Raw genomic sequence first — 13,148 nt, forward strand, 5'->3', positions numbered from 1 at the left:
AAGAGCAACACAAAGATTATCTTATGCTCTACAAGCTAAAACTATTAGTGCGTTCAGGCCCAATAGAGAGAAGGATGAACTGACGTATGCCCTCGAGACCGCTGAACACAGTGGCCGAATGAGAGGTTTAGGACGGAATATTTCTTGGAAGCATGGTTTCCCTGACGATAGAGATACCTATAGAAGCCGGCAGAGAAGGAAGGATGAGGATGCAACGTGGATTAGCAGGTTGGAGGAATTGGTTCGTGAGTCACGGGAGGCGTTGCTTCAAGCATAGGAGCGCGAAAAAAACATGCAAGCTAGAATGCAGGACGAAATCATAAAGCAAGTACAAATAGCAATGAGTGCTCAGAGGCAGGCATCAGATCTAGGAATGAACATTAATATTAGCCCCCTGATCAGTTGAAAAGCAGCTGCGCTTCCACGGAGTTGCTAAATCAAGATGACGCAATGCTACGTTTCCCCGTGGATGACATCACTGCACCGTTTACATCATGTGAGCTACATATTCCAAAAGAGAATGCCACAATCATGGTGGCTCTCGGTATTTTTTCTCCTCCAGATCCAACCAAGACACCAAGAATCCATGGGGCAATAATACCACCTGGATATGTTAGCGTCTCAGTTGATAGAGTTAACAAAGGTTTTAGTGACCTGCCTCTTGACATTCCAGGAGGTGATGGAGAGAAGACTCTAGGAGAAGCAGATAAAACATTCATACTATGGCGCAAGCGCTACATCATTATTCCCGGGGTCTCTAGTCCACCGCCGCTTCCTCAACTGCCAGACAATAGGTGCGGACAAAAGTGAACGAAATAATTTTTTCACAAACTTTCTATTGACATGCATGATTTATAATAACAATTTCTTATACCTAATTATTCTTTTTGTAATCACACAGCAGGGCCTCTGCCAACCTAAGTCCAATTATTCAATCTCTAGATCATCATAGTGCTCCGGGCAATCAGGTGGCAACGCCGCCACCTCCAAGGAGGTCTCCAACGCCTCCAAGAAGGTCTCCAACGCCTCCAATGGCTGCCCCGCCTCCCTTGATGACTAAGAGGAAGCCAGCTCCTAAGAGGTCCGCCTCGCAAACAAAGTCATTATCCCACCAGTCGGCAAAGAAGAAAGCCTCATCTAATCCAGTTATTCCCCAAAAACAGTCTTTCGAGAAAAGTGAAAAGGAATTAAAAGCTGCAGTAAAAAAAGATGTGAACAGTTTCTTCGAAAAAGTAAAAAAGCAACGAGAAGAGAGGGAGAACCCGGAGAAATCATACTTCTACCTACCTCTAGATCTTCTAAGAAAGAAGGTGGACCAGAAAAAGCGGGAATCTCAAAAGACCCGGCCAAAATCGGACTACGACCGCTCTCTCACCAAGTCATTTGAGGCGGCGCAGAAAAAGACTAGACCAGGGAAAGGTGTTGCACAACTCGGACAACAATTGCAACAATCAGTCCCCCCTCTTGTTGTTCGTAATCAATATGGTTCGAACTTAGACTTAGACGTCAATTTTGAGGAGCTAGCTCGGTTTTACGAGGAAACTGGTTTGGACCTTGCCCAAGTGCTCGCTGAAGGACCATCTGCTCCAAAAGTGGATCCTTGGAAGAAATTTGAATGTGGAAAGAGTCTATACAACCCTGAGGCCTTAGGTGAACTGGGTACGCAAATGTACCTGCTAAACAAGTGATACATGGCGGCATGTGAACAGGGAGAGGCCTTTGTTACTGTCAGAGTTAGAAACCAACATTACTTCCGTGGCGATGACGTTATATATGTCGAGTTTGAAGAATTACACCAACTATGCCACCTGAACTCTCTCGACAAAAGTCTCATTAGCTGCTATTGTCTGTAAGTGTGATTATTTTCTACTATTAAGTGTGTATATATAAAGCTACATGTATATATATACATTATATATCCTCACACTATATTTTTATATATGCAGATATGAGATGATAGAACTCAGAAAGAGAAAGGATAATGATGTTGGTTTCGTTGATCCAAATGTCGTATTCAAACACCCTAATCCCCTGCCTCAATGGAAAGCTGAACTCAAGAAAAATCTCATGAGGTTCTTAGTGAACCAACAAAACAAGAACATACTCTTCCCCTACAACTTTAAGTGAGTGTTAAATAATTAATGTCGATCATATGGACATTTGTTCAATTATTTGCTTACTAGCTAAGCTATCTCCCATATATATACATATATGTTGACTCTAGTTAATGTCGATCATATTTGTGTATAAAAACATATGCAGCAATCACTGGATATTGATGGTTATCGATATGGCCAATAGTCGGTTGAGAATCTTAGACTCGTTAAGAAAAGAGCAAACAGAGTACCAAGACATGATAGATATTATCCAAGGGTAATATGGTCTCTCTAGCAACTATATATACCCCGATCTCTTAACTGCAACAATTATTAAAGACTAAATTAATGTTTTATTTTATTGGACGCAGTGTTTGAAAAAGTTTCATTGAGAATCACCACATGAAACATTGCAAAGCGCCACTGGATGTAATCGCACACAAAGTAAGTACTATCTACATATACATATATATATATATATATATATATATATATATATATATATATATATATATATATATATATATATATATAATTCAATTAACACCATGCATGCTTTCAATTCACCGGATATTTTTTCTCATAAAAGTGGGTTCTGAGGCGAGAACAGGGGAACAACTACTGCAGATACTATGTTTGCGAGTTTATCGGGGCGTACACAAAAAGAACTCCTGAAGAGATCCTCAAAGTATGTTATATAAATATATTCATATATTCACAATTTCTTTTGTTGCTCATATATATAAGTAATCAAGTGACCAACACACACACACACACACACACACACACACACATATATATATATATATATATATATATATATATATATATATATATATATATATATATATATATATATATATATATATATATATATATATATATATATATATTAATACTTTTCCTTTAACTTTTATTGAAGACTCTATGGTTGAAGGAAAAAGTCATACGACGTGACCAACTGAAAGCAACTCAAGAGACCATAGCAGGATTTCTTAATGACCAGGTTCTCAACTCCGCCGGCGAGTTCTACAATGACGTCAACGAAACATGGAAACCAAACTAGATGGAGTGATTTTGTTATCCCAAGGATATGATAGAATATACAATACAACCTTTATTTGTAATAAAAATATATATATATATACACACGCACATGCATACATATTATATGTACATAAAATAACGTACAATATATGTATATGCATGTAATATATACGTTAGTTTCATACTTTAGTTTGTACAAAATGTTCGAACATTATAAACGTGTAGAATACGTATATTATTAGCAGCGTAGAATGCGTATTCGAAAACCTATTCGAAAACCAAAACGAATCATCAATTGAAAATAGAAACAAAAAAAAGAAAAAAGAAGGAAACCTTTAGTCCCGGTTGGTAAGGGCCGCCCTACGTGGCCAGGCTGGGAGGCCCTTTAGTCCCGGTTGGTCTTACCAACCGGGACTAAAGGTGCACATTTAATCCCGGGCGCGAAACCGGGACTAAAGGAGGGGACCTTTAGTCCTGATTTGGTACTCCCGGTTCCAAATCCGGGACTGAAGGCGGTTGAGAACCAGGAGTACAGCCCGTTTCTCCACTAGTGGCAGAACATGCTTGGGTTCTTCGAAAGTAGTTTATATAGATCACCACCTTTTTTGAGTAAGGCATCAAAGAGAGTCACCTTGTTAAGTTTATTGGCATTGTTGAATAGCGAAAGGAGACTTGTCACCTTTCACTTCGACCTCTCTCAGTTTTGGAAGGCTACCAGGCACAGTAAGTTTGGACTCTATGCTGGCCATGTACAAGATGATCTTCTCAAGCTCAGGAGCGGCCCCATTTTCAAATATGATGTTGATCTTTCTTGTGTCCTCAAAATGGAAATATCTAAGATGCTGGAATTCTTCCTTCTTGAAGGTGATAACCACTACCATTGAAAACTATCTGCCATCTACAGCGGAAATTGTCATTCCATTAGCACTGGATGCCACAACAACAGTTGACGGCTCTTCGTTTGTCACCCTGAGGTTGAAAAATGCTGGGTGCTTCGGCGCAGGTAGGGTCACACTGTCGTTGCTAAGCATTGCAACAACCTCTGACATGGTGGGTCGATCAGTTGCACTCTCTTGCACACAAAGCAGAGCTATGTTGATACATCTCATCATCTCTAGTGTATGAGAGTCACTGACTAATAGTGATGTATCTACAAGTTTGAAGCCATGTTCCGTCATCCCACATCTGTCATGCCTGCAAAGTGAAAGTGTACAGTATCAAAATATGTAGACAATCTTAATGATTTCAGCAGCTTGCTTCCAATGATCTCCAAAAGAAGGGAGAGAAAACAAGACATTAAGCAGTACTGTCGTTAGTGAGTAGTGGATTGTCTAAGACACTGCCAGTGATGCCATTCAAAGCTTTGTGCTTTCCATTTATGGGACTATATGGAAACATGAATCACTACATATTTATATCGTAAACATACTTACGTGTCCAAGAAGGTTAATGAATTCTCCACATCGATAACCTTGATGTTCTTTTTCCACTGACAATCTCAAGCATTAGGACACCAAAGCTGAATACATCAGATTTAACTGAAAAGAGGCCCTCACTGGCATACTCTGGAGCCATATAACCGCTGAAAGGATGTGTATCAGAAACAATGAAATGCCATAACAGTATTGGCAGTATTACAACAAGGATGGATCGTAGTAATTCATATGAAAATCTTACTATGTCCCAGCGATCCGTTTCGTATTCCCTTCAGGATCATTTGTGCTAAATATTTTTGCAAGCCCAAAATCTGAAAATTTAGGGCTCATTTCACTGTCCAATAGAATGTTGCTTGCTTTGAGATCTCTATGGATGACACGCAGCCGAGAGTGCTTATGTAAATAAAGAAGTCCTTGTGCTATCCCATCTATTATCGCTAGGCGTTTACTCCAATCTAATAAAGCTCTCCTTGTTTCATCTGCAAACCAATATAACATAAACATATATAAAAGTAAAAACATTTTGAACTTAATGAACAAAGAAATTTTGGTACTGTGAGAGCTAATACCAAAAATGAAGAAATCCAAGCTTTTATTTGACAAATATTCATATATTAGTATTTTTTCTTGCCCCTGATAACAAAATCCCAAGAGCCTGACCAGATTTGTGTTCTGGAGCATAGCTATGAGTTGAATTTCGTTTTGGAACTCTGTTAGGCCTTGCCCAGAATGAGAAGCAAGTCTTTTAACTGCTATCTCCACCCCATCAGGAAATTGGCCCTAGAGACAAGTGCAAAAGAGATGGGATTAGAGACAATTTTGTAATTTCATTTGTCCTTTGACACTTGACTAACACTCTGGCCAAGACAATAGGCTAATGCAGAGTGTTGCACAGTATATAAATCTGTTTCTCAGCATTCAGTCATTGACTGATTTTGTCCCTTCTTGTAAGCTCATGCTTGTGTTTTCTTTACCATCTTACCTTGTATACAGGACCGAAGCCTCCTTGGCCAAGTTTGTTTTCTTCAGAGAAATTACCTGTGGCCTCTAATACTTGTGAGAATTCATAAATATTTAATTCTGAATTCCTTGCATCTAGTCCCAAAATCTATGCTTCATCTTCATTCGTGTTCGTGTTGCCCAATTAAGACTCACTGTGATGCGAGTTAATGTACTTTATACACTCATAAATGAAAGATTTTTCTGTAGATTTGCTGACCTTTTGTGTTCCGTTGCATTCTAAAAAAAACGATGATGCAGACAAACAATACCAGTAGTACTAGAAACACCAAGGAAATGGCCACAACTTTACCTATAGGTGCTATATATTGAGTGTAAACAGTTAGTTGGTTGCAAAGCTATATGGTGACAATGAAAGTAATAGTGTATTTTGTAACATCCCTTGTTTCTGTGTAATATAAAAATCCGAGCTTTCAAAAATTTTCATTGCAATGTGTGTTGCATGTAGCTGGTAGGTCAACTTAAGTCAACCGTTTCCCCTTCTAGCCCTGATGTCACAATCTAGGACTTCAAAAATTTGCAACAATAACACCATTGTCTATTGTTGACCAAGTCAACATCATGGCAATTCAATACTCCTAAAACAAAAACCCTAACTTTCTCTCTCATATTGTTCAACCGAGTTTACAATTAACCTTGATACATCCATATAGTTTATAGATGCATGTGTGTTTTGGATCTTGTTCTTGGTTGTGCATAGAGGTAGCCCTCTCTCCAAACTCTATGGCAAATAGGAAAATCCTTTCTTAGTTTCCTGGCTAGCAGACCCCCTCAAGCCCAACTCGCCCTCGTCTCTGTAGCCCAGTTCGTGCTCCTGGGCACTGCTGCCGAATGGCCCAACCCCCTCTGCCCGCGGCCCAGAAACCAAGCCAGGCCCGCCTTCCCTCCTCCCCATCTAGCCCAGCCGGCCTGGCTCGGCCTTGCCTTGTCCCAGGCCCCGCCGAGCTCCCATCGGCCCAGTACGAAGCCGCCTAAGCACCCCAATTCTCTCCGCTTCCGGCCCAGGACCAGCACGTAGCTGGCTCCTCTTCTATGCCCACCACGTGCGCTGCACACGGGCGTGGAAGCGCGCGTCCGCCGCACTCACGCACGCGGCACGAGCAGGAGTCGAAGCCGTAACCAGGGGGACCCACAGGGCAGAGACCAGTTGCCATCCAAACGTTTACCGCCGTTGCTCCTTTCCGTCGCCCCCGTCAGAAATAGCGTCGTCTCCTACCTCCGTACGACCGCGCTCCTCTGTTTTCCGCCCGGATGAAGCCGAACGCCTGAACCGCTCGACGCTCGCCCTCGGGTGCCGACGCCAGCACGGGCCCGCCCCCAGGGCGCACCCCCGCGCCGCGATTGCCGGGTGCGCCCGAGACCGCGCCCTTGACCGCACTGGAGCCCGACATGCCTTCTCGAAGCTTCCGAGCCCGGCCAACCACTCCGAGCTCCGAATGCACGCCACGTCGCGCCGGCCGTCACATCCACGGAACGGACGCCGGTGCCCTCAACTGGAGCCCTAGCGCCGGGGCTAGAAAACCCCCAAGCCGGCCGCCTCCCTCGGCATTCCCCAGACTCGCCACCACAGACGCTCCCTCTCTTTCCCTTGCCTCGCTCTTCCTCCTCTCTGCCTCGCCCTTCTCCTCGCCACTCTACTGCCGTCGACGGCACGGGAGCGCGAGAAGCCGAGGACGTGGCCATGGCGCCGACGCGGAGTCCCCAGGCTTGCCGCGGATCGGCGCAGCGGTAGCAGCCCTCCCCTGCGACCCTCGCCGCGCGCCGAGCAGAAGCCCAAACAAGCCGCAGCGAACGCCGACCGCCACCGTCACCGCTCGACCTCGTCTCAACGCCGAGTCGTGCCGCGACGCCACGGCCTTGCCTCCTGTGCCACCGGCGAGCCATCGGTGAGCCCATCCTTGCCAAGTCTCCACCTTTCCCCTCTCTATCGTCGATCCTGTCTGAATCGGCCTTCGTGCTGTGTTCTGTGAGTTGCACAGAAGCCCCCCCCCCCCCCCCCCCCCCCCCCCCCTCCTGTCCTCCATGGCATAGCCGCCCTGGAGTCGCGCCGTCGCTTTCACTTGCCGCAACCGCGATGCCAAGCCGGAACCACGGGAGCGGAACCGCGCCGGTCCAAGCCCGCTTCTGGTCCCGTCCCCATCGCGATGCTGCACCACGCCGAACCAGCCCCCGGAGTCGCCATAGTACACGGCACCCCGCAGTCGAGCCGCGCCGTATCGAGACGCCCACCAGCGACGTCGCGCGTTCTGCCTGCGCCGCGCGACCCGCCGCCTTCAAGCCCGCCGGTGAGCACCCCAGCCACAAAGCCCTCACCTTTTGTGCATTACCTGGTCGCATGCCTGTCCCGGTCCTCGACGCTGGCTTCGCCCGTTTGCTGTCACGCCCCTTCGGTTTTCCACTCTGTCGAGCACCCGCAGTCGCGGGCACGCCGCAGCCAGTTCTTGGGACAGTCGGCTGGGCACCTGCTGGGCACGCGCACTCACAAACCGGTCCCCAGAAGGCCAAGGCGAGGCCTTTCCTTGCTGCCGCCGCCCGGGGCACACAATCCCGATCCAAAGCTGAAGCCTTAAGGGTGCACGGAGCACCACGAGCACACCGGCACAAGCATCGGCACGCGCACGCGCCGACGCGATCACGGACACCTGCACAAGCCCTCGTGCAAGCGGAGGTTCACGCTTCCCTTACTTTCTTTGCCACTGCTTCGCCGGCGGAGCCGTGACCCCGCCACGACCGTGACCTTGCACCGCACGGACGCCGGCCTTGTCCTACCGCCCTCATGACCAAATCACCACCTCGCACAAGCTCGAACCTCAGTCTCGTCGTCACGGCCGTCGTTTGCAGTCCCTAGCTGCTGACTGCAAAACGCCATGGTCGCCATGCCCTTGTAGCCGCATGAGCACAGTGCGTCGCAGCCTTCTTCCACACTCGACACGCTGTGAGCAGCCCTGATCGTCGGCCCTACCTGGCTGCCTTTGCGACCAGGGCCCCGCCGCGTGCTGCTGCTGAACCCGTCGCCAGGCCATGCCGACCGCCGAGTGGAGCACGGATGCGCGCACGACCAAGCCTGAGCGGGCAGACTGCCGAACACCTGCAGGGTGCTCCGACCCCTTGTGCCTCCGGTATTGGGGCATGAAGCCCAGGGGACAAGCCAACCCAGGAGCCCATCCGACTTGGGCTGAAACCGGCCAACCAGACCAACTCGGCTCCCCTCTCCTTCCTTGCTGTCGGGCCAGCATCAGGCGATTGGACGCCTGAAGCCCAGCCGAGTCTAGCTGAGCCCACCGATGCAGGCCCATCCATTCCTTGCCCTTTTTCCTTTTCCTGTTTTCAGAACACCTTCCTAACTTCAAAATTCACAGCAAATTCATCGCAGTTCCAAAAATTTTGAAATGACTTTCATAATTTTTCTAAAATCCTAATCTACCTTCTAGTGCTGTTCTCGGCATTTTCTTACATTGGCTCGGTTCGAGCTCGGATGGATCCAAGGACGCTTCAGATGGAGAAGGAGACTCCCGCTGATCAGCTACATCGACTTTCGGAGACACGTACCACTACTTCCTCTACACCACAGGTGTCATGGCAGCACCTTTACTTAGACAATCCTGTTAGGCATTGCAAACTAGAAATGCTAGCACTTTCTATTTATTCCTTTGCTAGAATATGGGATGCATGCCATTGTCTGAGCCCTGTTTGCCATGATTGAAACCACTTCCCCTGATTACCCAGCTCCGCACTCGCACTATTATATATGTTTGTCTGCTTGCTTGCATTTACTCCATGATCATACTTACATATATGCCTTGATATGCGATGTGTGATGGTTTGGTGGTATGTGGATGGTGGTTGGGGGTTTAACCGCGAGGCATCCCATGAGGTATATGGTATGATACACGACGGGAGCGGCGAATCCCGATTGGGTGGTGGTGATGTGAGGAGTTCTGGAGATATTTCCTTGCCCTCGACCTGATTCTTGGAGATACCGGCTAGAGCGAGAGGTTGCTGTGGTATACGGAGTGCACCAAGGGTAGTTCCTGTGGCGGGAACATAGAGTCTTGGAGGGACTGCCATCCCCGAGGGACAGTGGGATAAGGAGTTTGTGGATAGATCACCTCTGAGGGGTGAGTCCAGTGCTCTGAGGCACACAATTTGGTGGAAGGTTCTTGCTCTGGCCAAATTAAGGACTTGGTAGGTTGCAACCATAAATCATGGGTTCTTTTTGTGCACACCACATGCCTAAGTGGGTACGGCCCGCTGCCCAAGTAGTGCAGGCGACCAACAGTCTCTGTGGGAGTTAGTAGGCACGCGGTCTGTGGCCCTGTGCAATTAGTGTCAGGAGGGCGGAGGCTACTCCGTGTTACCTCGATGACACGACCCTAGCTTATATAGTGGCGTCTATATATCTTCGCTTCGGCTGGTGGACAGGACTGGTGTTAGTCGGCCTAGTTGCGGTTGCTGTGTTCATCGTTCATGGTGATTCATTGACGGTGTTCATGTGGGGTAACAGTGTACTCTCTACAGAGGTTAATAATCTATATGTATAGCCACGATTTCGGATATAATCACTTACTTGTGTGCAAGGTTCAGCTAACTAGCATCTCTCCCCTTGAAGTACGGTCCAGCTTGAGTCCGTTGAGACGAGGGGCGTGCGGAGGCCGCCTCGTCGACTAGACTGAGAGATTGAGGGTGTTGTGAGGGATGATGAGTTGTAACTTGTGATGATGATGAGTGGATGGTGAAAATGAGAATGGGTTGGGATCATAGAAGATACACTATACTTATTGTTGTTATTCTGCATGCGCGCTAAAGATGCAAACTACAGCCAAACTATTAGGATCACTAGATCTCTTTATTTTCTATTTCCACCAAAGCTCATCGGTGATGACCATGGCCTACACACATCTGGTGGTGTGCAGATTTCCTAACTTGCAGTGGTTCTGAGATTAGTTGTTGGTTTGCGGTCTACTCTCAAGGATGCCTGTGGATTGAAGACTCGTCATGCTTCGCTGCTACGATTAGATTATCGGTGTTTTGTTTGATTTAGCCCAGAGGGCATCTATCTAGTTTATTGTAATAGGCTTACTTTTGTACTCTGATGTGTTGTATGACTTTGTAATCATCTGGGAAGGGACGCCCGTGATAACTGAGGTATCCTGGGACTATCACAGAGGGGCAAGGGAGTCGGAATTTCAAGTTTTGAAATCCCGGTTCACTTCATATTTAGTCAGTATATATAAGTACTATGGGAAGAAAGGAAAGGACTGCATACTCTTGGATTTTGGTGATGGTAGCAGCTGGACAGGCTGTGGTAATGGTGATGGACTTGGAACAAGAGCATTCGAGGACTCTGAGCTCCATGTCGGCTCACCGGCGAAGAACTTACTCGTACCGTACCTCAAACTGCACCGCAGACCAAGAATACGTCCCCCTTGCCGCCCGGCGAAGTTGGCTGTGGCCAGCTCGCCGAAATTGTGGATGCAGTTGTAGCAGATATCTTCAACCAGGTCAGGAGGGCACTGCGCCAAGCAGTAGAGCTATGGAACGGTGGTGCTCCCATCATTCTTGTCCACACGGATTGCAGTGTAGTGCTTCGTCGTGGAGAGAACTTGCGCTACTGTGTCACTCAGCATCGTCTTGAAAATTTTTGTGAAGTTTCGGATCGCCTGCTGCTGGTTCTTGGCGTCCCACCAAACGGGTAGCATGGGCTCTGAGCTGAGATTTATCAGGATGAGCGCACCATCGTCGACAGCAGCAGCCGAAGTATTGACACGGCTAGAGGAGTCCATGTCAAGGATGTGATCCATGTCCGAAAAGCGGATGATGCACATGTCATAGAAGATGGTCGCATCCTTGCTGAGCCTGGACAGCTGCCTTGCGTCCTTGAACGCGGCATCGACACAGGTGCTGCAGGAGGAAGCGCTGAGGTCGCCACGGCATTCGCAATGTTTGGGCCGACACCTGAGGAGCCTTCGGCGAATAGATCGGTTGGGTCGCTGCCTCCTACTGTAAGGAGCGAGGACGACAGACTGTGGACGTTGAATTGGTATGTGCTGTTGGCCGTGTAGTCGCTGGTGCCGCAGATCTGCCACGGCCCAGCGGCGATTATCGGCGGGAAACCAAGGATAAGCAGGAGGATGAGAAGCATGGCTGGCTTGCGCCAAAGGGGATAGCTTGCACTGATGGCTAACGAGGGGCATCTTAATTCTTAAGCAAGGATAGATCTGCGTGGAAAAGTCACAGGTCACAGGCTCACAGCCATCATCGTCAAGGAGAAGGAGCAGTGCAATGAGAAAAGGGTCGGACTGAATGTTAATGCATGGGTCCTCGTGGAAATTTAGTGGGTGCGGTCGTTACAAGAAATTTTGAATCCAGTACGTGTGGAATGAACGTGTGATACTACCAGGGTTGAATTAGGAGTTTGCATCGGTTTTTCCGAAGGTGGCCTTCCCGCCTTTCCGGGCAGGCATCTTTTAGCCATAGATGTTGGTCCTCGAGATTGGTGCAATGTGTGGTGGATATATTGTACGTATTTGATATATATAGTTTATTTATGTGTACCATATTTATATTAATGCAATAATACGTACAGCTGCCCCATGTTCTCTCGCAAGATGCTCCTCTCGCTGTCTGCTCGCAAAGTCGCACGCAAGTCACCAGATTGTCCTTGGATCAACTCATCCGTAGGTGGAAACTCACGAGCCGCCGCCTAGGGTAACGCTGCCACCACCCTTGCTCCTAGGTCCTCGTTGTCGCCTCGTCTCCACCTAGGGCTCCTCCTCTTCTTCCTCTCCGGTGCGTCTGCCGGGGGTAAGAAGGAGAGGAGACCTATCTCTCTTTTCTACAAGTTTTTAGTTTTAGTTTGTTTCGGGTTTAGCACAAACAAATCCACCAGTGCAATCATATGATTTTTAGTCAGGATCTTGTTACCTGTGATGGTTTCGGTGCTTGCCACTACCAGATCGCCTTTGCAGGTGTTGATTTTATCAGCAGGCGGTCAATTTGTGGCATTATATGCAAAGGAGGGATGCTCCTGGGCACTCCCAACGAGGACGGTTTCTCGTGGTCATCGATCTTGTCGTCGATGGTCATGGAGAGAAAATCAAGGATTGAAGGTAATGAATCTGCATCCTATATTGTTCCCAACGATGCAACTATCGATATTATTTCATCGATTTAGATACATTTTGGACTAGTTCCAGAACGTTGGATCTTGCGGTATGTCCAATGTTTTGGAGTTGATCGCTAGATCTAGCATAAGGGTTGCACTCTAGTTTCGGTGTTCAAAAAGGCAATGTTCATCTAGAGCATCGTCTGCATTGAAAAAGAAGACGATGGACGAATCTGGATCGACTATTATACCTTATTTATTTCAGGTTTTTCCAAATGTAATTTTGGGATGTACTGTACCGAGTTTTAATGTAATTTCCCCTTCCTTTGGAAAACAAACTCATCCCTAGGTGAGTTGTTTCTTTTCGCTGAGTTTTTTATTCTTGGATGCGTAGGCAAGTTAATGGTTTTTTGAATTTTTTCCTCACTTCTCGGACCCACCAAT

The 13,148-nt window shown here is 47.3% G+C and overlaps 1 pseudogene; it reads right to left on the reverse strand.

Annotated features, from left to right (window-relative positions):
- Positions 1-4,030: 4,030 nt before the first annotated feature.
- On the reverse strand, positions 4,031-11,741 carry LOC136484099 (cysteine-rich receptor-like protein kinase 15; annotated as a pseudogene).
- Between the last annotated feature and the right edge of the window lie 1,407 nt (positions 11,742-13,148).

Source organism: Miscanthus floridulus, chromosome 9 (genome assembly GCF_019320115.1).
Source record: "Miscanthus floridulus cultivar M001 chromosome 9, ASM1932011v1, whole genome shotgun sequence".
NCBI classification, from domain to species: domain Eukaryota; kingdom Viridiplantae; phylum Streptophyta; class Magnoliopsida; order Poales; family Poaceae; genus Miscanthus; species Miscanthus floridulus.